The sequence below is a fragment of the Saccostrea cucullata genome, unplaced genomic scaffold, assembly GCF_032062105.1.
Source record: "Saccostrea cucullata isolate Sc308-1 unplaced genomic scaffold, CSIRO_AGI_Scuc_v1 ctg5185, whole genome shotgun sequence".
Lineage (NCBI taxonomy): Eukaryota > Metazoa > Mollusca > Bivalvia > Ostreida > Ostreidae > Saccostrea > Saccostrea cuccullata.
Window position 1 is genome coordinate 17,439 of NW_026939967.1, and position 26,126 is coordinate 43,564.

The window sequence follows — 26,126 nt, forward strand, 5'->3', positions numbered from 1 at the left end:
AAAAGATTAATATATAGAATGACAAAAAAACATACCCTTTAAGATAAAGGTTTTGTTATATATGTTTCTTTAAATTGTACACGTGTACTTAAGCTTTGACCATAATCCTTGCAGTTGACAACACAACAAAATATGCCTAGAATTTTTATAAAAATAGAAAAAAATTTCCCGGTAAATTGTTTCAAAAAAGTGTTTAAATTTTTTATAATTAGTTTTTTTTTTTATTTTATCCTTATTATTCTAACCGCAGCATATAGTTTAAAAGGATACAATACTGAGTATAATAATTTATTGAATTAGTGTCTTTTTTTCCATAATATTTCAAGATAACCAATTTATAGTAAAAATTTTAACACGTTTTTATAGCAGGGTATGATATCAGACAAGGTCACTATATTGCTAGCAAAGAAAAACACATGATTTTAATTTTACTCCTGTTCATTCACACAAGTAAAAGAGCTAACGATATCTTGGGAAAGAATAAACATTTGACCAGTGACCACTTAGTGAAGCCGACGAAGCGATAATTGTCTCAGAGTTTAAGATTTCAGCATTGGCCATACATAAACAAACTATACCGCTCTGTTTCATCTAAACACATTAATTCTTTGACACACTAGATAATTCCTTTGAGCCTCGTTGAATGTGTTCTGCTCTGCTCTAAAACCATCAGAATTAACCGTGCTGAGCATTTAGTCAAGCATGGAAGATTTTTGGATTGAACTAGGTGAAACACAGCTATTGTTCTCTTTATCAAATCAATTAATGTTTTATTTAAAAAAAAGCAAATAAGACACTGACTTGGCATATAAAATATACCAGGTCTGTCCAAAACTTTAATTCAAAATAGAATGTATACGTCTCTTATCAATAATGTATAGTTAATACTTGGACATGTTAAATCATGCCAGTTTACAAATTAAAAATATACCCGGTAATACAAATTAAAAACACTACATAAATATGTATATTTTGCATATTTTTAGAAAGTATATAGGATAAGTTCAGTGGCAAGGGGGGGGGGGGGTAATTTTTTAAGGAGCAAATTCTCAAAGTTTCCTGTGTTAATTAGGAAGCCAAAAAAATTCGTATGGGCATGAACCCCACCCATCCCCACTCCCACCCCCCAAAAAATAAATAAATAAATTGAGATAAGTAAATGATAAATAATAAAAAAAATTAACAAAATACAGAAAAACATGATTTTTGCAAACACACTTATGTTGAATTGAGTTACAGCCAAGTGCTTTTATTCCCTGTGACTTGATTATGTATTTTTATCTTCATAACGAATTTCGCTCATAATAATGCAAAATCATCCGTCGATCCCTGGCACTGCTTTTTAAACATGTTTTACTTGTGTTCAATATAATTAATCTATTTCCTGCCATGTACAGCATTTGAAAACATATATTATATAGGAATTCATAGAATTTCTAATTTTCCCAACTAATAATGAAAATTATGACTACGGTACTTACTTGATTTGTTTAGGACACTTTAATCATTTCTCTGAAATGTTGCTGCAAGTGGTGTCATGAGGGTATTCGTTTTCTTTTACATTGAAATCCAGGGCATATCATTTTGTCTAAAATTAAAGTAAATTTCTCATTTTAATTTACTGGTATTTGGAAGTGTCTGACAGCTTATATTTCAGCAGGATTGATCAACTCTGACTAAGTTATTGATAAAACATTTTGTTTTAATTTTTATGCAAACAAAGCATACAAAGAATTTTCATAAATTGATATTATTTGCATATATACCTTGTTAAATCCTTAACTGTGAAGAACTACAACATCCTGTTTTATTCAACAATCTTTCGATGTGATGAGCATCTTCTGAATTGAAATCGTGAACATTTTGGTAGGGTTGAGAGATGGATGTGTCCAAGACTGATAACACGTACACCCAAGATTATCAGTGTGCAGTGTTTTGATTGACATTTCTTCAGTTAGTCGCACCACATGTTTCCATTCAAATATGTATGGAAGGGTCGCAGTTGCACATGTGAACAGCTATCATTTAAATGCAACTGTTGTTTGAAGGGGAATTCGAAATTGGAGAAATTAGACATTGATATATCTGCGTGTTATACTGTGTTATACTGTGATATACTGTGATAAAGTTATAAAATTAGTTTTGGTCAAAAACTGCGTGATGAAGTAAGTAGAAACACATGCATGATTTTCAAAAGTCAATGTATGTTCAACTTATAGAGAATTTACTGGTCAATGCACTGACCTTTCATAAATTAATCTTGGATGAACTATACTAAAAAAGCTAAGGGTAAGATTATACTTTTCCTGAAAGATTTTTTCATTTAAAAAATATCATAAAATTTCAATTGTTAAAGAAAATTGTTTATTTTAGTGTAAGATAGCATTGCTTTATACAACAGTTTTATATCATAATGGTAAATGCAGGGGACCAGGGGAATGGTATAACTTTTTTGATCAATTCCTTATTGTAGATTTATGTCTCTTGCACGATTCAAACAGTTGCCCTTTTTTCTCATTTAAAATAAAAATAAACATTTACTCTTTATTCAGCAGATATACATTCCTATAGCCAGAGAAGTGACCCAATGACCTCAAAATAAAATGTGATCATGTATACTCCTAAAGGAGTGGTACCAACAAGTTTAATGTCCGTAATAATAATAGGCTTTTCACAAAATTGACTGAAAAATGATTTCCTAAAATATTAATTGTAAAGAATGACACGTACTTGATCTTGTGATCGAGTTATGACCCCCAAATCAAAAGTGGTCATATATTTCTTAGGAGGACTACAGATCTAGTGCATTAATTATTTTTCAAACATTAGAATCTCAAGTTACTGAAATATTGAGTAAACAATACTTTTCTCTTTCTAGATCAGTTTGAGCCATGTGCTTTCACCTTGTAACCCAAAATCAGTAGGGGTCTTTATTCCTTTGGGAGTACCAGTATACTAGGTTTGATGTCTGTAAAGCAAAGGGTTCCCAAAATTTTAAGCAGACATTATTTTTTTGTGTCAGAATAGTCTCAACGTTAACCTTGAAATTTGACTTTATGAAATCAACAGGACTATCTACTCTTTTACGTTAGGGAGTACCTGGGTGTACAGCTTTCTTCAAATCCAATTATTCTCTGATTCATGTATAAAGTTATATAATAACATTTGAAATCAGAAGAGGAGTATTCGACATGAATCCATTGTCAACAGTTGGAAGAGGAATGTTCCTCCAGTCCAGTGTCAAATCTTGAAATGGGGAGAGGAACGTTCAGTGTATTAAGATTCATGGTTGTAGTGTTTTTGATAGGAATTGGTTGAGGAACGTTCCTCAAAGGTACTGTTTATATACATGTAGTATGTATTATCAATTGAAATTGACTGATGAACGTTTGTGATATTGTGTGTTAAAACTTGTAAATACAGTGTCAAGTTGAAAGATGAACGTTCCTCCAGTGTATATAGTATCAATATTTGAAATTGGATGAGGAACATTCCTCAAGTATGTTGTGTTTAGCCTAGTAAATCCAGTGTCAATAGTTTGAAGAGGAACGTTCCTCCTGTGTACATGGTGTATATAGTATCAATATTTGAAATTGGAAGAGGACCGTTCCTTTAATGCCTAATATTTGAAAATTCATGAGATGCCTACGGTAATAAGTAAATTTGAGAGAGGAATGTTCTTCAAATGCCTGATGTGTTCATTCATAAGGTATTCAAAAATACACACTGTATGTGCACATCTGTAAGAGAGGAACGTTACTCAAATGTCTGGTGATAATAAATGCATCTTCGTTTAGAGAGGGGAATGTTCCTCAAATGTCTGGTCATAACAAATGCATCAGAAGTTCAGAAAGAGGAACGTTCCTCAAATGTCTGGTCATAACAAATGCATCTGAAGCACAGAGAGAGGAACGTTCCTCAAATATCTGGTCATACCAAATGCACCAGAAGTTCAGGGAAAGGAACGTTCCTCAAATGTCTTGTCAAAACAAATGCATCTGAAGTTCGAGAGAGGAACGTTCCTCAAATGTCTGGTCATAACAAATGCACCAGAAGTTCAGAGAGAGGAACGTTCCTCAAATCTCTGGTCATAAGAAATGCATCTGAAGTTCAGAGAGAGGTACGTTCCTCAAAAGTCTGGTCATAACAAATGCATCTGAAGTGTAGAAAGAGGAACGTTCCTCAAATAGTTAAAAAAAATCTTCAAAAAGGGAACTTGTTGAGACACAAATAAGGATTTTAAGACCAAAATGACTTCAGATTGTAAACCTTGGGTGAAAAAAGGGAATTTTGATTTTCCCTTTTAGTTTTGGATTGTGTTAGTAATAAAAACTGAAGAGAAAATGAATTAAAATTGCACAAAAAGTTTTGTTGTTGTTTTATTCTATTTATATTTTTAGGGGGTGGGATGGGGGTGGATGGTTCGGGGGTAGTGGATGTGGTGGTGTTTTTTTAAAAAAAAAAAAGTGGGATTCATATGAGTTTAGAGACTGTACATGTCATGGATGAGTTTGTGAATGATACGGTTAATTCAGATGTAAAAATAAAGAATAAAAAGGACGAAAACCTTAGACAATAATAGAAAAAAAAACATATTTAGGAAAGGAAACTAAAGATGAGTTTGCCAAAGACTAACTTTATTACCAATTTACAGCGATCGGTTCTGATATCATGTTAATTATAAGGGACCGTCTTTTATTTTCACGGGTTAACTGTGCTTTTGATTTGTATTGTTCAAGGGATTTTTGAGCTTGAATACTGTTAATGCCTTATTTTTCGGGAGTACTTATTATTGCGAAAAGGCTCTTCAGATTGCAAGAATAATACGTTGCGAATAAACGGTCGATCAGTTGAGTTTACCATCATATCAGCACCAAAAAAAAAAAAAAAATAATAAATAAAGCGAGTAAATTAAAGTGAGTTGTGCTTTTTGCCATATAATTACATGCGTTTTTTTTTTTTTTTTTTTTTTTGGGGGGGGGGGGGGGGGGGAATCCACAGTACTGGGCCCGGTTGCTCAAAAGATGGTTAAAAACAGTGAATAATGCTAACTACGAGGGTTGATCCAAAAATAATGTCACAGTGTCCATATCTTCCATATTTGGCGTCATATTATCAAATGCAATACAGCAAAAGATGCACGAATACAAATCTAATGAACATTGAAATTTTCATTAAATTATGTTTGATTGAGTTTATTTTATAGATGATTATAACAAAGATCATAGGGGTGTCGCCGCGTCACAACGCCGCGTCGCCGCGTCACAACTGAACGTCACGTTTTAAAGTGTATTTTTTCTTAGAATGAAAAAGAAAAACACATTAAAAAGATTCTAAAAATCAACTAATCTCCCGATTTTTTAAAAGACACAATTCATGTCATTTTGTAGTCTTTACTTGAAAATTTTAATGACAGCATGGGTATTTGCGATCATAAACATCGTTGTTTTAGTCTGTTGAATTTAACAAAGGGATCGTCGAAATGAGAAAAAAACAGTATGACGAGTTGCAATGCATCTTTGCTACAAAATATTGGAATCATCACTAGCGACAGTTACGTAAATAATCAGATTCACAGAATTAAGAATGTAAATAAGAGACTTCTTTAAAGATAGTTTCAGCAATTTTGGGCGGGTGATAGGTCATTGAATGATCAGCAGAGAACAAGAAGACCGAAACAAAGAAGATAGACGCAAACGTTTGATGGTATCTGACTTTGTCAAAATAAAAAAAAAACAGACGTGTAGAGTGACATGTTAATTTTCAAGTTTGTCTTATGTTACTGTTAAAAAATTTTGACAGAGGGCCAAATTATGAAAAGAGAGAGTGTATTATGGTACCAAGAATTCTTAAAGAAAGTAAAATTGGTGAAAGTGTTTGCCAATCACAAATATTTCTTTAATGAAATAAAGGGGAAACACTAAAAAACACTTGTGCGTATCCGTCATATGACGTTATATTTAGGTGCGACGACTACCTTAAACGCAAATTGTTTAAAATCCGATATTTTGAAAAGTATTCATCATATTCCTTTGAATTTTTTAGGGTCTGATTTGAAGCAAATATATCTTCTATCAGGTATAAATTTTCTTGTTTTTGTCTGTTTATAGCAATTTAATCAAAGTTGTGACATTACTTTTGGATCAACCGTCGTATGTGTTAAAACTTAATCATTTCATAAGCTAATCCAATAGTTTAGCCCTATCTCAAAACATTTAACACTTACATAATGTATGTCTAACGGTTATTTCATTTGAAGTAAAAATGTTAAGAAGAAGAAGATATTTTCCTATCTTTTCTGAGTAAATTTTTATATAAGTCCATTATGAACAAACCCTTTCCCAAGAGTCGTGATTTGAGGAATTTTGAAACTTTACTTTCTGAGGATACATGTACATCAGTGCCAACATATTAATCAATTATGACTTTCTAAGCTATGTTGGGACCGATATGGAGAATGTGACCTTAGCAACGTTTTAAAAAAAAATAACAAAGCTACTGAATATCCGTAGAAAATGTAAGATAGATATTCATATTGGATAGGACTTGGCCGTACACAGTACCAGTTATATCGTATTTATCAGCTGTTTGTCACGTGACTTGTATGAAAATAGAATTGTTTAGCTTAATGCAGGAAATGAGGGTATTTAAAGGGCAGACGCTTGTTTTTCAAGAAAAAAATGCTTCAAAATGCTACTAGATAAATTCACATTTTATGCAAATCGTATTTAATAAATTATTTATTTTTAGTTTTACTGATTACTTTAAAAAATAAGAGATGCTATTATATTTATTTCAGCATTTTTGTAAAAATAAAACTAGTGAATCTAGTCCTCTGAATCTCCTGTGCTGCGTTATTTAAAGGCTGATGACGTCATATTCAACGAGAGACTTTCTTCCATTACTCAAATGTATTGCTATCAAATCATTTCAATCTTACAAGATTTTATAAATAATTGATAAAATAAATAAATCCAAGTTTTTTTGCATGTCGTTAATTCATTTTGTGGCTTGTTAAATTATCAGTGACGTCACAATTAAACTTCAATAGAGTGTACCACGAATTTTAACTCTGATCTTCCTTAATATAGCTGAGTTGCTGGTGTTAAGAAAATGTTCTTTTTTATTTCCAAGATATATTCAATTGTAAAAGAATAAGAGCCAAGAAGCATCAAAATCCGCACCGTATTCAAAATTTATGACATTTTGTTAAATGATAGTCTAGTATGTGTACGTTGTAAAACACTTTATTTTTTAACAATATCTTATATAGTTTTCTTTTTACAGGTGTTTAAAATAAGCATTGTTTTTTTTCGAATGAAATACTATGAAGTCATGACGTTGAGTTAAACACGTTAAAATCATGACGTTGAAATTATTTATAAGAGGTAACAAATTTACACTGATGGAAAATAATCCACAAGAGTAGGATTAGAATAAATATTGAATACTTTATAGAGTGTTTTAGGGATGGTGAGGTGGGGGTGGTGTTGTTTTTGTTGTGAAAATAGAAAGTGCACGTGTACTAAGCTGAAATTTTCAGCAATTGTTTAGATGTTATTTTTCATTAAAAAATATTTTTCTTCAAATAAATAATGTTAAGGACTTTATTCCGCTTAGTATTTTCCTATTGTGGGAATCCAAATTCGCAAAAATAGTTAATATTTATAAAAGGAAAAAAGCAATCAGAAAGGTTTCGAGAATACGTATAGAATATATAACATACATGTATATTATAAACATTAAATAAAAAATCATGTTGAAAAGTTGATAAAGTTTGAAGACGTCATTTATCAGGTCGTCAATTTGAATGCACTTTAGTAAGTTTTAATCAGATTGCCAGTATATCACAAATGAAATAGTGCAACAAAATAGGTGCATGGAAATAATGAAAACATTTCCGTGCACCAGAGAGAAAAAGAGCAACTTTAGCAATTAATCTTTATACCTTGTTTTAATTTTTAATTTTGCCGATATATAAACATTTTAATTTAGAAAACGTAGGTAGTATATGCTTGTGCCCCTTCAATAATACTTCTGATGACTTCTTTTTTTTTTGCCTGTTAAGGAATTAAATTGTTTTGATAGTGGCCCCAACAATAAATGTCATTTACTCCTCCCCTCCCCCCACCCAACTGTAATTGTAATTGCTTCCTGCAGGCCGGAACTAAAGCAAAATCTAAATTGGATCCTGTCTCCTTATAGACAAAAATACGGACAAACATCAAAAACATGGTAGTATTGAATGATGCTATCAATACAGACCATTGAAAAGATTTCATACATGTATTTACATAAAAATAACGTAAAAAAAAAGGTCCCATATATCTCATGTATATGTACCAGATTTATTGCCGTCTAACCAAATACCAATGGCAATTCCATTTACGTGCATCAGTGAAATTCTGTAAAAAAAAAACCCTCCCTTATGGACAGCTATACAAAAATTACCATAATGAGAAAACAAACAATTATTTTAATATCAGAGACCATAAAAACTTAACAAATGATGTACAATGCATAATCAACAGACCTTTTCGCAGAAAATAAAAGTTATAAAAGTTTAAAAAAAGATAACCACCATTTTCGCTAGCTAAGGCTTGAGAAGATGGTTAAAAGGAAATGGCACGTAAACCAATTATTTAATGTAAATTACTTAATTGAAATAAATCCACCAATGAACGATAAAAACGTTATATAATCAAAGTGAAAGATTTTATCAAACTTCTCTCAGTACCACTTTTTATTTTAGAAATCTACACTTCCCCTTCTTTGATTACACTGCAACATGTGCGTGTTGAAATAGGGGGGTTTAACCTTTTCTTAAAAAGAATATTTTAATATTAACAGATTATATATCTAATCAATATTCTCATAACTGAATAAAATCAAAATTTATATTTATTGAAAAACTAGAGGATTACGGATAACCGCCAATGAGAATGACAAGCTTTCGACAGAGGGATAAGCTCAAATAAAAAAAAAATATAAAAAAAAAAATAATAACGCACGAGGATTAGCATGACTACATGTAGCTATCGACGAAGAGATTAGCTCAAAAAATAACGCACGAGGATTAGCTGATTCACAGCGATTGTTATGGAATTGTTCAGATCTAATTACTTAATTTTATATAGGGAAAATTCAGTACTGGTGTAATAAATGAAACTAGCTTCACGTGCTAATATCATGAATCTTTGTCATGTGACAACGCCGATGTTTATTTCAAAATATATATATATGCGGGGTGAAAAAAATCGTTTTAGCATTTGAAGCTAATTTATCTAGGACTTTTTTTCTGAAAACTTATTACAATATATGAGACATTTCGGCAATGTAATTCATATCCTGACAACATGTCAAGCAACATACTACCTTACCATACCAGCCCCCCCCCCTCCCCCCCCCCCATACCATGTTGAATGAATCAGAGACGAACGCCCTATCTATGATGTCATATTCTATACGTTATTTCAAGAAAACAAAAATGACAGACAGGTAAAATTACCAGTTCAATCCGTTTATGATACATGTAATACATTTGGGACATACCGGTATAATGAATTAATTCAATGACCAAGTCACGAAACATCAGTAACGTTCCAAATTTTTTTTATCGTACAGATTTTCAAAAATAAATGAAAATGCAATTCAATTATTAATTTCTTTTTAAATATTAGTGTATCCCTGCAGTATCTTTATTGGCACATTCATTTCATATATTATTGTCTTATAAACACGTACTAAAGTTATCTGCATTGTTATTTGTCACACATCAGTAATGATTTGTCATACGTCATTAATTCAATACGAGTGATATTGTGGGGATCCGAACCCCCCCCCCCCCATTACCCTCAGGCTAATTTTTTTCGTTAGAAGACCTCACTCTCTATTAGCTTCTCATTTTATTTCCAGGCTCTATCGTCTATAAGAATGTACTCTACTATAAACTGGCTTGCTAATCTTGACTGCCCTCTTTCCCTTAGACCTGAAGTTGAACAGGTTACATTTGAGAGGAGTAACTCAAAATAAAAAGAGATAAACAAGTAGCCTCCCTTTGACTTTTTTTTCATGTGGCATGAAGGCGACCTGTAACCATAAAGAGCTGTCAATATCTCGGTACATGTAGTAAGTTTTTCGTTTTTACAATGTACATTGTATTAATTAGTCTAATAAAGGCCCATCACAAAAATTACACGCGATAAAAAAATCAATAGATCTATATTTTCGCAAATTGTTTATTTCAATAGATCTATTTGAATTTTCAACTCGAATTTTCTAGGTTCAATACTTCGTTAGGCCTACATATGTTATAAACTCTCGGGTCGGAGAATATTTTGGATAATTAACTTTTTAAAATTAAGCGGTCTTCTTGAAATGCCAACAGCAGTTTCTGAAATGGATATTGGTTTTGGATAGGGCCTGTGGCTTTGTGCGCTTGTATCTTGACTCAGCCAAACGTAAATCATTTTTATCATTTATGAAGCCAGTCGATGCAGACTTCACGACATACACAATTTGTTTTTTGTAAAGGGGTAAAACAAGAATTCTCAGTTTATATATACATCCTGGTAGTTGCTACCGATGTACACTTATTGTTTATGTTAAAAATATATTCTAGGACTAATGGTTTCACAATAAAGTTTCTAGGGTGATCTCCCTTTGATTACATAGTGACCATGGAGACGAGATCGGGAGATAAAATTCAATATACATTGTTTGTAAAATAAATAAGATTTGGGGGAAAGTGTATCCATTTTTAAAAAATATTTCAGCAAAATCAATGATAATGTAAAGCTAGATCAGCTGCGCTTGACTAAAAAGTCCCGGGTTAGGAATGAGTCACCATTATTGCATCTTCATGCAGTCATGCTTATAGTCTTAGATAGAGACTCCGAGAGACTTTCGTACTTTTTTTTGCACCACAACACAAAATAACTTATAATAAATGGTATATTTGTATTTAAAATATAATGAAAATTTACAAAAGCAACATATAATCTTGTTTCTTTTTAATTAATTTGGGTAAACCCCCATTATTTCCACTTTTGTGGTCGGTGCGAAGAGATTTGAATAGAACGAAAATTAAATATTTCGATGTGGCCACACCCCTCGAACAAAATAAAATAAAACTCTATTTGTTCATTTTTTAATTTTCTTTTTAATGGTGTGAATTTTATTTTGTTTAAAGGGTGTGGCCACAGCAAAAATTTGAATCAAAGACGAAAAAATGCTAAATTTTGATAAAAAGTGGCAAAGTTCACGTGTTTAGACGTTTTCTGCACAAATATGACGTCATCAAATGAAAATTTTGGCGTAAACTATTCAAGTTTGATACCTAAGGATAATATTTCAGTAAATAAATTTCTTATTCCCCTCACTTTATTTTTCCTAAAATCATTAGGCCAATTTAGCACATTCTTGGATTTAGCTCTTTTGACCATTTGATGTGGCCGTACCTACACCCTACGAACACGATTTTTACAAACCAGAATCTACACTTTCTATGGACGTTCCAATGTAAATTTCATCTTCCCTTGACCGATGAATCAGGAGATGGCGATTTTAAATATTTTGGAACTGGAGTACCATAGAAAAAAATTGATCGTCCATTGTGGCCTCACCATTACTGCGGGTGTCATGATTTTGAACAATCTTGAATCATTCTATCGTAGCTTAGGATGTTAAAATAAAAGTTTTACTTTCTGGTCCACTGGTTTTCGAGAAGATTATTAGACTTTTAAAATGAATTACCATGGAAAAATGTTTTGTTTACTGTGGACCCATTCAACACCCGTGGGTCATGATTTGAACAACTTGAATCTGAATTACATAATAACGTATCTACGTCAGTTTCAATTCTCTTGGTCCATTTCTTATGGAGAGGAAAGTTATTGAATATGATTTTATTTTAATTTTTTTGTTATTATCTTCCCTTGGAAGGAGGTGTTGCACTTTATTTGAAAAAAAGAACGAAGTCCCTTTACATAAGGTTAGTCTGCGGTAAATTTGCTTAAAACTGACCCAGTGAATCTTGAAAAGAAGTCGAAAATATGAAAAGTGTGCGCTGCACGACATACGAAAACAGACACAATAAGTTGCATGTTTCTGAATGACCATGGTTATCTAACATATCCTTAGATTTTTTTTTATATTCCTCAGAAAAAAATTAAGTTTTCCTTATATCTTTGTTTTTCAAATATTTATTTTTTTGCCTCCAGAACATTTCCCAATTGGTTTTGAATATGTCTTTTCAGTATATCACAAATTAGTATCTAACAGGAGAAAACATTGTATAAACGTTAACATTTATTGAAAATATTTATTCATGATGATGTACGGAAATGATTAAAAGCATACTTGAGATATGTATTATATGTATACTGTTTTAATTTTTAAAATTTGCTCAAAATCAAACATTTTCCTTTAATTGACATGATACATAGATCACAAATAGTGTAACGCGTACTTCGCCTTCGTGCACATATGGCTAAAGCTGTTGGAGAAAGAAATGTCAAATATTTTTTTATGACACCCACAATAATTCATTGTCATTTACATTTCCAATCTGACACAATTTTACTTGTGAAACATATTCTTGGTGTTTATTTTTATCCAGAATAATATTGGCAAAATCAATAAATGTGAAGCTCTGATTTACGTTATTTCAAGTTTAAAAAATTATAACAAAACAATCAAAAACATGAACAAGAAGGAGATAGAACCCTGGAAGATTTTTAATTTCTTGATAAAAATCACTCACAGAAAAAAAATTGCTTCCCCAAGAATTCAAAAAATATAAAATAACACTTCTTACGTAGTTCGTCGTTTATACTTTATTATCAAGTTAAAATTTTTGATCATATTAGATAATAGTAAAAAACCCACTGTTCTGTATCTGCTAAACAATAATTTAAACAATTCGATCCACCAGGCTGGAATGTGTAAATAAGGTAAAGAAGACTAACTTTATCGTCAGCCATTTTGTCTTTGTTGAATGTAACGTATTAAGGTTCGCTTGACGAATTCTTTGAACACATGGATGTAAAATATTTCACAAATTCTGCATTTGAATGCAAACAAAACATGTCTGAATCAAGTCTCATAATCTCGCCGGATTTATTAAGTCCAACGACGAAATAATCGGACGTGACGTATTCTTCGCAATCCTGATAATGAGACCTGTACGTGATAGATTTACTATCGGATAAACTGGTAATTCCGACTTCGCACTTTGTTCCGAAATGCTCAGTTTGAACACTCTTTTCTTCTTTATCATTCAAATAAATGATTAGAGATTCTGATGAAGATTTTGAGCGGAGCGTAAGCTTGGAATGCATTTCTGAGTCATGGTACAAAACCAGTTCAAAGTCTGTGGAATTTTTCGTAGAATCCAACACTGAAAAATAAAATTTGAAAATAAAAAAAAAACAGTCAAGAAGTGTACAGTATTGTGATGAACGAACGTTTACACCAGATCGAATTATTAAGTTATCTGTTCATATGTCTCACATTTCACATTACCGTTCACGGTACCTCATTTGGTGGAGCGCTCGCTCCGTGATCGGGAGATCGTGAGTTCGTATCTCTGCCGCAACTGACCCATTCGATGAAAAATGGATAGCAGCTGTTCCTTCGGCATGCGCTCGGTACTTTGAAGTGAAAGTTGTGGGTCCTTCGGATGAGACCTTAAAACCGAGGCCCCGTGTCAGCGGCAGGCATTGGCACGATAAAGATCCCTCACTGCTCAGTAGCACTGAGTGCCGAGTAAAGGTCAAAATTTGAAGCCCTTCACCGGCAAACGTTGACGTCTCCATATGATTGAAAAATTCTCGAGAGGGGCGTTAAACAATATGCAATCAATCAACCAATCACATTTCACATGCAAATGATTTTGTCCATGTTCTCGCAGGTACATTTTACAAGAATACAGAATTCTGCTGGTTTGATTGGTTTTCTCACCCCCCCCCCCCCCCCCCCCCCCAAAAAAAAAAATCTGAATTCAGAAAAGAAAAACTGACTCCTCTGCTTTTAACTTATCAAAGTTGAGCATTGTTAGTTAAAAAATCCTGCTTTCAGTAGGGTGTTTTTGATACGACTTGAAATTTTAAACATCCCGTATCCCCTCCACCCACGCATCCCCTCCCACTGCCTTGAACACTTTAAACGGTGTAAAATGCGCAGACATACAAAATATCCGAGTATCAAAATGATATGATTCTGTATAGTTATTAAAGCATTTTGATTAATAAGAATAATTAAACATTTCTTTAATATAACAATTTTATACTTTTTTTTAATTTATTTATTTTTCTCATTTGTATTTTCTAAATTTAACATTTATCAAAACAGTTACATGTATTCATTCTAAATCATTTTCAAGTTTCGAAAGAACCTAGAGATATAATTTAGACGAATTAAAAGAAACATTTCATATATTTCAACTTTTGATCAGAGAGAGATTTTTATGCGACATGCTACCTTGATTGATTACCATCTGATCTGAAGGACTTGTCTCTGCATCGCATTGTGGATATTTTGGATATTTAAATACTGGGAAATCACCAATTTCCGAAGGGGGGGGGGGGTAATTTTTGTCGTTCTCGATAAGAAGACAAACAAATTTATGTCCACAACGAAATGTTAATTGTCATTCACAAAATTACTCAACAATTGCTCATCCAATTTCATCCCAACGAGCACATTATTCCATCAAACATCAAAAAAATTGACCACATGAAAATATTTGATTTTACAGTAAATATCTATTACCTTTTTGAAATTTTACAATTGTCCCGTAATCAATGTCTGTATAAGTATCATCCGGGCAATCGAATCGTCCAAAAACAAAAACGGTAGTGTCCCGAATTCTGGTCTTCAGGTTTAGGGGTCTAATGCTTGGTTTTTCAAGTGCTCGCTCTATATTCAAAACCTGTTATTTCCAAACACAGCAATACATGAAGAAGTGCGTAGGAGAGATTCGCTCTACAGATCAATTTTTTCCATGCATTCCATTAAGAAAACTTTTTGTCAATTTTATGTTTTGCCTACAAACCGATTACAATTTTTCTAACCGATTGCAATCGTTTCGACTGATTAATCAATTTACCGGTTACAAATTACATTCCCTACTACATACCCCTCTATTTTTTAAGCAGTGATATAACTTAGAAATTTGAAGCTTTGAAATAAAAAAAAAGTTTAATGGAAAATCAGAGTACATAAGATATTGCTTAAGATAACAAAAGATTACATTGTTGATTTTTTTTTTTGGAAAGTTATCTATTAATACTTACGCAATCACTGTTGTCAATAATCATCAAGAAAACAAGAACACACCACATTCTTTTAATGGACATGTCGAAAGTCTTTACTACCAGAAAAATTTGCTATTCATATTTCCGTTTTAATTACATCGATTTTTGCTGGTTTTGTTTCATGCATTCAGGTACCATTTATCAAAATGGTATTGTCTGACGATTTATAATTGGCAGTCGCACAACAGATTGATAAGGCTAATCTGGAACAAGTAGCGTAGTTTTATACGAGAAAATTACACTTGGTTTGTGCATTTACATGTAACTTAATTTGAGAATACACAAATTTTTGGTTATTTAATTTCAATTTTCAAAATGTCAAGGATTCATCACTTTTCTAATGCATAAAATTATTTTCACATTTGTAAACGACATTTGTGATCCAAAGCTCCTTGATTCGAACAAAAAAAAAATCGAGAAACCAAAAAAAAAGTAACAACTTTATCATTTTTTTAGCACTTTAAAGTAAAAGTTGCGAGTCTTTAAACCTTAAAAAATGGAAATCCCCTTTCACGGAAGGTGTTGATACGGAAAACATCCTTTACTGCTTAATTGCCCCCAGTGCCACTTACAGTCAGAACTTGAAGCCCTTGATGAACGTTATGGAATTAAAGTTATATCTATCCCAGATGAAAATGTCCCCTTGGACATTTTGACAATTACTTTGGATATTTTTAATTGATGATTCTCACATCTATATTTTACTTAATTGAGTTGTCATATTTTCTTCAATCTGTCAAATTTATCTATTTAGAAATATTAAATTATCTTAATTAGCCATGAGTGATACGACCAGATGGACTGTGTTTTGTGTGACTTAATTATTGTTTATTTTAAATCATTATCTTTAACTCTACTTGTAAATCAAATTAACTCATGTATATATTACTCAAACTTGTCAATTATCAACCATGTCTATAAATACAAATTTTTGTTAACATTCAAGAGAGTTGGAGTCGGGACGCGCTTGTCCTTGATACTGTCCGACCCGACGAGAAATAAAGGTCTGTAAATCGTAAAGCGGCTTCATCTTCATTTACCAATAGTCCACCCTAGCGGCTTTACCGACAAGCCCATGCGTCTAAAGCGAGGGTGTGATATATGGATTAAAGAATAATTTAATTTCACTTGTATCAAGCGATTTCATTGAGTGAATCATTCAGAGGAACATATAATATTTTGGATAACATAACTTGTATTACCGAAAATTTGCAAAAAAAATCTATTCAATCATCAAAGATATGACGAGAAAAGCAAGAGCAGACTAACACGAGGAAAAGATACAATATATTTTGTTACTTTACTTTATACCGAACACATTTCATACAACTTTGTATAGCAGTATCTTTCTTACTAGGAATTGTCGCGTCTTTCATAGACCTTTATTAAGAAAGGAGGACGGGATATTTGCTCTAGCACCTGGTGATACATGTATTTATTTAATTTTACCTCTTGAAAATTGAGCTTCAAACATCTTATGATAATTAAGCAACTGTTGTTGAAGAGGATCTCTATTTCACGTCATTGATAATAATTAAATATGTAAAAAAATACACAGGAAAATAAATGTTGCAAAAATTTCCGATATTACAATGTATGTGACGTTTATTATGTTAATTTAATCCAAAATCATATAGGCTGTCATAAATATAATGTTTAATCATAACATTAAAGTAGATAAAAAATAGAATTATTATACTATAATGGGACAATTTCAGGAATCATATTTTCGCTAATTTGTGCAATAGATGAAATTAATTGACAAATTTGACCAATTCAAAGGTTATTTGAAATTATGTGAAATATCTTTTATTGTCCTTTAATAACTTGATCAAAATAAATTACCCAAAATTCAGATCAAACATGTAAATACATTTATACTATTGATTTTTTTTTGTAGATTCAAATGAATTCTATAAAATGGCCACATCCGAAAAATCTAGGCCATAAATACTGATTTATTTGTTTTTATTCAAATGAATTTTATTATAAAAACACAGGTTTTAAAAAAAAATCACGTACTAAGTATCGTAGCCTGTATACAAATGAATGCTTTACATATCACAAGCAAATTCAATGTATTCCATTGCTTCCGGTGCTTAATTAGGTGAGAAGCTTTTATTTAAGACCAAATGTGTCAGTTATCATAGATAAGTATTATTACTAAGTAGTCCCTATTTTTTTTATTTATTAAGTCAAACATCGGGTCAGGTGTTCAATAATCATGACACTACGAAAAGTGCACACGTCAAATATGAAAGTCTTACTTCTTTTTACTCAAAAGCTATGAGAGTACACAAAAAATATAGAAAAGTAGGCGAATCTTCATGGAGAAGGGCAAAGGGCAAAAATACTAATATTTAAAGAACTTTTTTGTCTCGGCTATCATAGGTAATAGAAAATTACGCAATAAAAAATATCAAATTAAAAAATAAATTTACATTATCGCAAGTCGTTGGCTTGTTTCAATTAAAAACTTTCAAAATTTTTTCGCTCACATCGAGACCCTTTCTTACATGTATACAGTCATAAATAGACTATAACCTTTGGTAACAGAAGAGCAAGAACCTCATTAATACATTTTATAGTTTAATTAACGACCCCTACTAATAAATGTTCTGTATATCTTATCATTTATTACACTATTATGCACGTCGGATTTAAAAACAAAATTTTATTGTCATTGCAACTTTTAATCCTTCTGAACAGGAAACACTCAAGAAATATTAGAACTTTATTTTATTTTTTTTCTGTTCATAACTTTTGCTGCGCATATGAAACCCCCTTGCAATTATGAATTGTACAAAAAGCTGTTCTATATTATCAGACATCCTCAAAAATTTAAATACTAGTAACTATATACCATATAAATTACGAGTATTTATAAGGGGGATAGGGTCAATAACTTATATAAATACATGAACTTATTTCACTTAAGGTAAGTCACTCGTCAGCTTTTTAGAAAAGTTCACGCAGAAGCTTTTACTTCAAAAATACTTATTAAAATTCAATTTTTATAAAATATTTGAATTCAACAATGTAAATTTTTTAACATTCAATGAAAAAACTGCTCAAAAATCTACAAAGAAGCAAGATTTATGAGGGACTATTTCTTTTGGTGGAAGGATATTTACAGAAAATTCTGCCTCAATACTTTTCTCGGAGAAAATTTTCCGTTTTGATATTGCTAAAAATATTTAATATAGGTCTTAATTTATATTTTTAGGCTAAGTTTTACACCTTCCCTCAACAAACTTTTCCAAAAAATGAAAAATTATTAAAGAAGTCAAGGTCAAATTTACACCATTTTTTGCCTGAAAATGACATATTTTGACAAATATTTCAAAATTAACATCACTGCCCCCACCTTTTTCTTTAATTATTTTAAACTACTTGATACTTGTGACTAATCAGCACTCAAGTCGTAAAAAGTTTGATATAAGAAAAATTTGTATTGCCTATTAAGTTTTTTAATACCCCAAATATGTTATTTTTTAGTGCAAAAAGTTCACACAATAATTCACGCGCATTAATTTGCAAGATTTGTTTAATGATAAATATTATTCAAACTATTTTACGTAAAATAAGATTATATTTATTGCCATGCTTACATCTAATCAAATATAATAAGGGTAAAAGTAATTAACCAAAGAGATGAATTTTAAGTGCAAAAAGGTCAACTTAAATGTACCGTAGATCAGCAGGATGCACACTGACCCCCTATTTTCTTTGCGATTTTGAGTTACACTTTTTGAGAACTTATCCAAATTATACTTCTCAAAAAATCCTTGATATAACAAATTTCAGGAGTGACTTACCTTAAATATTCTCCAAATTGAAATGAAAAGTAACTAAACTCATCAAACAACTGTCTCTCTTAAAATTGGAAATTGAAGAATATAGAGCGATTATAATCTATGTCTTTTAAAGAGACAAATTTAAGGAATCACTTTTAGTTCAACTCTGTTGTCTCAAAAGTTGTTACTTTGAATAATCTAAATATGTTGAAATGATTGAAATCTCCCATTTCACCCTCTTTTAACTACCGGTATGTTATTATAACGCATGATATATTGCAAATGGTTTAGTGGACCCAAAGTGTTCCAGATGACGTTGTTATAGTGATATTTTCTATAAAGGAGTCCTAAATAATTTGAAGAATAAAAGAGAAAAGGCTGTCTGAAATGCTAAAGTTTATTTTCAAATGCACAATATCAGTGATGTAAAAACTAAATCACTGTGAAAAACCAACGTTTTTTTATCAGCTACACATGAGTAAATACAATTAAGGCCAATAGGCTGGAACATGTATTTGAGATAAGCAAGCTCTACATCGTCCGCCGCCATTATTTCTTTGTCGAACGTGATTGACTCGGGCTTGTTCGATTTATAGGATGAGCACTGTGATTTATAATACTTCTTATATTTTGCAAAAAAATTATAACAGTATGCATTTGAATCAAGCCTTATTATCTCACCGGATATTTTAAGTCCGAAAACGAAGTAGTCCGCCATGGCGTAAAACTGCTCACAATTCTCGATTACAGGAGCAAAGGTGATTGTCTTGGCATTTGATGAACTACTTATGCCAACTAAACAGTTTGTCCCTAAGAACTCAGACTGCACAGCTCTGTTGGTCGGTAGTATTTCCGTCAAGTACACTTCAAAGGACTCTGATGTCGATTTTGAGAAAAGGGTGAGATTAGTCAAGTATATCTCTGTGTCAAAATACAGCTCAATTTCGTAGAACGAATTGTCTTCTGATTTTGCAACTGGAAATTAAAAATATTATTAACGGTGGTCCTAATATGACTGAAACTAAATCATATAAAGCTTTCATCATATGATTTTAAATAGATTGAAGAAATTTTTGCTTACACATATCTGTATCATACTTGGATATTTAACTTGAAAAAGACGCTAATGGTAATTTAACAAGCAATCTCTATAATAAACGTAATGACTTTAGTTTTCCTTTCGTCAACATCCCTAATATGTACTTATGAAGCAATACGCCTTCATCAACTGCTGAGTAATACCAAGATTAAAAATCCCTGTTGATGTCCCTAACAAAAAACTACTATAGTTAACTATAGCTAAATGTAATTAACTATAGTTTACTTTAGTTAACTATAGTAAATCAAAGTGTCAAAGTTTCTGTCAAAGTTTTAAAAAGTGTCAACGTTTTTGTCAAAGTTTTTCAAAGTGTCAAAGTTTTTGCCAAAGTTTTTCAAAGTGTCAAAGTTTTAATCAAAGTTTTTCAAAGTGCCAAAGTTTCCGATAAAGGACAAGATAGTGTAACAGCCGAATTTTTGATATAAAAATCAGAACACCGATAAAACTGTGATAGTTTTTCCAGAAGTTAAAAAAGTTTTAAGACAAACTAATTTTTTCAAAGTTTCAAAGTGTCAAAGTTTCTGAAAATGTTTTTCAATAGTATCTTCGGAAAACATAAAGCACAGCTTTTCTGAGATTTTTACACATCTACTGCATCTGATAGTGTTAAAATATATAAATTCAAAGTGTCAAAATAAAAGCTTTTGAAAATATTTTTTTTGAAAATATCTTAAAACCAGTACACATTTTGTGGCTGGGGTGAAAACAGGTTTTCATGGATAAGCTGTTGGATCATTCTGAAAGACACCCAAAATCGGGGGTCAAAGTTGTTGATAAAGTGTCAAATTTTTCGATAAAGTTTTTCAAAGTTTAAAAGTTTTCGATAAACTTTTTCAAAGTGTCAAAGTTTTTTGATAAACTTTTTCAAAGTTTCAAAGTTTCTGACAATGTTTTTCAAAGTATCAAAGTTTTCGATAAAGTCTTTTATTCAAAGTGTCAAAGCTTTTGATATTTTTTTTTTGAAAGTATCAAAGTTTTCTAGAAACGTTTTCAAGGTGTCAAACTTGTTGATAGAGTTTTTAAAGGTGTAAAAGTTTTCGTCAAAGATTCAAAGTGTCAAAGTTTTCGCCAAAGTTTTTCAAAGTGTCAAAGTTTTCAATGAAGTTTTTCAAAGTGTCAAAGTTTTTGCCAAAGTTTTTCAATGTGTCAAAGTTTTCGTCAAAGTTTTTCAAAGTGTCAAAGTTTTCGTCAAAGTTTTTTAAAGTGTCAAAGTTTTTCAAAATGTCAAAATTTTCGCCAAAATTTTTCAAAGTGTCAAAGTTATCACTATAGTAAATCAAAGTTTTCAAAGTGTAAAAGTTTTAACTATTTTTAACTATAGTATTTTTGTTAGGGGTGATGCGCTAGTGCATGCTTTACGCACGAGGTAAGTTATTGAAAAACAATTTGTAGTAACAAGAATATCAATAGTCTCGTTTAATGTCATCATTGGTAAGTTCTATGGTCGGTGCAATGACCTTGTCAGCAAATACAACTTATCATTGCGTTAAATGCTGAAGGACGAATTTTACACTAATTGATAGTCCATAATTTATTGATGTTTTGGAGGTCCATGTTCGTTCTGCTTCTGTTTTTTATTGTTTTGTGGACTTTGATATTGAATGCTGTACGTTATCTCCATATCTCTAATTCGCATCATAATTGTTCCTTTTTGTTTAACAACTTGATGGAAGTGTCAGAATAACAAAAGTAATCATTTTGTAGATACATAAACATTCATTTTACGTCATTGATGCAGTATGATCTTTTCTAAGAATTTTTTTTCTGAATATGTAAGAGGTTGGTCACAAAAAAGATATAAAAATAAATTATGAAAAATAAACCCAGGACAACAATGTGCTGTCATTTTACACAGATAACCGTGAGAATAAAGCAGTCAGATGTGACAAATTGCAATGGTATATCCTGGTACTGTTTTCTAAGATAATATGAATCGAATTTGCTTAAAATGTTTTGTTATTTACAAGTGGTGTTCATATAATATAACTACATATTCAATCCAAACGAAAATTACAAGAAAAATGCGAAGTTACCCTTTTTAAATTTGACAATTGTCCCTTCATCCAGTTCTGCAGTGGTATCCTGAGGACCTTGGAATCTTCCAAACACAATCACTCTTTTCTCCTCCGATGATATAGATACATTCAAATAAAAAGGCTTTATGTTTGGACTTTCAAGAATCCTTACTGTTGTTGAAAACTGTAATTTAATAAGAATCAAATGAATATATTTTGTATTTTAAACATCTTTTTGTACCATTCAAGATATATAATTATGAATAAGAAATACTGAGTTTTTGTAATTTTTTTCCAGAAGCATCATGATAATAAATAAGGGGATTCTTATTTTCTACTTATAGGGTGTTTACACTTGTTAATATCTGTTTTGTATTATTTCTGTATTGATGTTTAGAGGTAAGAGGACGTTGTTTTCTTTACCTAGCAATTAAGGGAACAGTTCCCAGTTTAGAGGTCCTTGTGAAAAATGGTAACATGTTAACTTGCTTTTTTACGTTTAAACTTTGCTCAGCAGTTTCAATTTCCCTTTGAATTTTCCTTAACAGTTTTGCCAATATTTGTCAAAGTGTCAAAGTTTTCGACAAAGTTTTTCAAAATGTCAAAGTTTTTGTTAAAGTTTTTCAATGTGTCAAAGTTTTTGACAATTCTTTTCAAAGAATCAAAGCTTTCGCAAAAGTTTTTCAAATTTGTCAAAGTATCAAAGTTTCGATAAAGTTTTTCAAAGTGGCAAAGTTTTCCTTATAGTTTTTTAAAGTGTCAAAGTTTTCCCTATGGTGTTTCAAAAAAGTTTTTCAAATTTTCAAAGTGTATCAAAGTTTTTCAAATTGACAAAGTGATCACTATAGTAAACCAAAGTTTCCAAAGTGTTAAAACTATAACTTCAATATTTTTGTTAGGGTTATTACCAGATTTAAGTTTTCATATAATGTGATTTTTCAAAGATTTTAAAGGATATACGTGCCTTGAATTAAGGAACTGTCATTTTTCTCGACTTCATGATGTGATCAATCGATTGGCTTGCGTGATCATTTACATAGACGCCGAAGTTATAGTGTCAAAACAAAGTTTTAAAGAAAATGAATTTCGATAAAAAAAAATCAAATTTCATTTTCATCACGATATGTTATTAGATAAAGTTTTTTAAAGTGCCACAATAGATCGAATGTCGAATAAAAACGCATTTGTCTACTGGATATTTCAATTAGAATATAGCTATTTGAAGATGTTTCAAAGTGTTAAAATTATATAAAAAATATAAGTATTTTTGTTAGGGTTATTCCCAGATCTATCTAGCCTCACCACCTTCAAATATCATATATTCATGCCTTGATTTTTAAAAGATTTTAAAGGATATATGCGCCTTGAATTAAGGAACTGTCATTTTTCTTTAAACGAGACTGTTGATATTCTTGTTTCATGAAGTGATCGTTTAAGAAATCGATTGGCTTGCGTGATTATTTACATATACGCGATAGAAAGGGTATAGTTTATCAAAACAAAGTTTTAAAGAAAATGAATTTCGATAAAAAAAAATCAAATTTCATTTTCATCACGATATGTTATTAAATCAAGATAAATAATATTATGGTTAACTTGCGAGCCTTTGCCACGATAGATCGAATGTAAGCAAATAAAAACGCATTTGTCTACTGGATATTTCATTTAGAATATACGCTATTTGAAGACGTTTCTTTAAGGAGAAATTGTCATACTAGTATTTCTTTCATTCAATGATTGCAAAAAATAAGGTACACTGGTAAAGCTTTAGATTGAAATGTTTATTAGATTATTTCTATAATTATGTATTTACTGAATTCATTCCTTGGATTGATGTTGATTGTATACTGTTTAACGTCTCTCTCAAGAATATTTCACTGATATGGAGACGTCACTATTGCCGGTGAAGGGCTGCAGATTTAGGCCTATGCTCGGCACTTACGGCCTTTGAGCAGGGAGGGATCTTTATTGTGCCACATCTGCTGTCACACGGGGCCACGGTTTATACGGTCTCGTCCAAAGGACCGCCCCATTTAGTCGCCTTTTACGACAAGCAAGGGGTACTGAGGACCTATATATTCTAACCCGGATCCCCACGGGGTCATTCCTTGGATGTGAAAAATAAAATATATCATAACATGTGTCTAAAAAACGTAATGTACATCATGAAAAGAAGTTATGAAACTAAGTTATACAGTAATGTATGATTTGAAGTCTAATTAAATGAATATTCTATAATACCCTGTCTTGCATAGCAACTTGTATGTCTAAGACCCCAGTAACACGACCTTGAGCATTGAAAATTAATTTTTGCTTTAACTTAATATTGTTTCTCTTAAATTGAAAAAAAAGGATATGTTATATTTCTCATTAATTTTGATATGTTAAAATTGATCAGCTTCGAAAATTACAAAGTAACGTGAAATAAACTTACACAATAACAATTTTCCATAACCACGAACACAACAAAAGCAGCAAGCCTAAGCCTGCATTTGGCCTCGTTAATTTTCATAATTTGATCGTTACTCAGCCTAAAGTTGCTAAACTTTATCTTTAAAAAATGTTAACACCTATTTTGACTTATCTGACTAAAATCGAAAACAATAGAATGAAAATAGACATGGAAAATGTTAAATATACACCCATGAACACCTGGCGATAAAGATTCAATTTGCAGTTGATGAAATGCAGATGAAATTGTTTAAATTGTTCTGGTTGTAGAGCGATTGACTCTGAAGGAATTAACATTTCAAATATCAATAATGTATTCCCGCAAATAAGCAGCTAATAAAACCAATTTTCTAATTGATAATCATCACTTGCAATAAAATTGAGATGGCCGTTCTACAGTAATCATTAAATTTCAAAATGTCAAAAGTTCATATATAAGTCAGTGCGAGTATGTCAAGCATTCATTTTCTCCTAAGTTGATTCTTCCGCTTTTCAAATTATTGTTACTGTACATTTCATAAAGGCATAGGTCGTTTGAAACCGATTTTAACTTATGACCCTCAGATCAGAGACTGCACACTTTTGTCTGAGCTACTGCATGGTGTTCAATATTTGTGTGTCATGAATATGTGATCATGAAAACTAAATTAAATTTCCTTGGTTTTTTGTGATTGATACTGTTTTCCAATGTTATTTTTTTTTTACAGAAAATCAAACAATTTAAGCTTTAAATAGATTTTAAAGTTATATGGCCCTTTTCATACTATCAGGATACTAAATAAGAATTTCTTTTAAGTATTGGGGCTTTCATGAAAATTCTTTGTTAGATTTTGCCAGGTATTATTTTTTCATTCATGATTATTTTTGCTGACTTGTCAATTTATTTATTGTTCGTTTCTCTAACTTTGCAATGCTCATTTTAAAGTGTTTATTTGTATATGTTAGAATGTAAATCTGTAAACCACCAGAATGGAACCCTCAGATTATGTTTGAAATCAGGTAATCCTGAAAGAAATTCATTCACATTTCAATTATAAATTTTATTTGTGCATTATTTAACGGTAGATTGAAATTAATATCATTGTTGACAGCATGTTCAATGATTTGAAATTCATAGCTGATATGTATACCCAAATAACATGCACTATTGCTATTGAAACAGCAGGCATTGATACCATTTTATAAACATTAATCGGCCAGGTAAACAGAAGTAAAACAAAAAGAAATTAAATAGATCAAAATTCCTGGTATTTTCAGCTGTTTATTTATAAAATAAATGTACTCTTTTGATAACTTGTTTATAAATTAAAATCTACCGGTAATTCATAATCAAATTCCCGAATGCATATGATTTTTCACATTGTTTCAGGTACAAAAGAATAATAGCATAATTTTATTTCATGGTCATATAATAAATTGTTGGGCTTTATTTGGTGGTTACATGGAA

At 31.2% G+C, this 26,126-nt stretch overlaps 1 protein-coding gene across 4 annotated transcripts in view; it reads left to right on the forward strand.

Annotated features, from left to right (window-relative positions):
* The window catches only part of LOC134254362 (uncharacterized), a 76,465-nt gene that overhangs the window by 11,352 nt on the left and 38,987 nt on the right, over positions 1–26,126 (forward strand). Inside the window, exon 4 of one of the 4 annotated variants that reach the window (XR_009989304.1) lies at positions 4,324–4,354. The exons of the other annotated variants lie outside the window; for them this stretch is intronic. The gene's annotated coding sequence lies outside the window, so the exon portion shown is untranslated. Of the gene's footprint in view, positions 1–4,323; positions 4,355–26,126 lie in introns of those variants that run through there. 4 annotated transcript variants of the gene reach the window in all.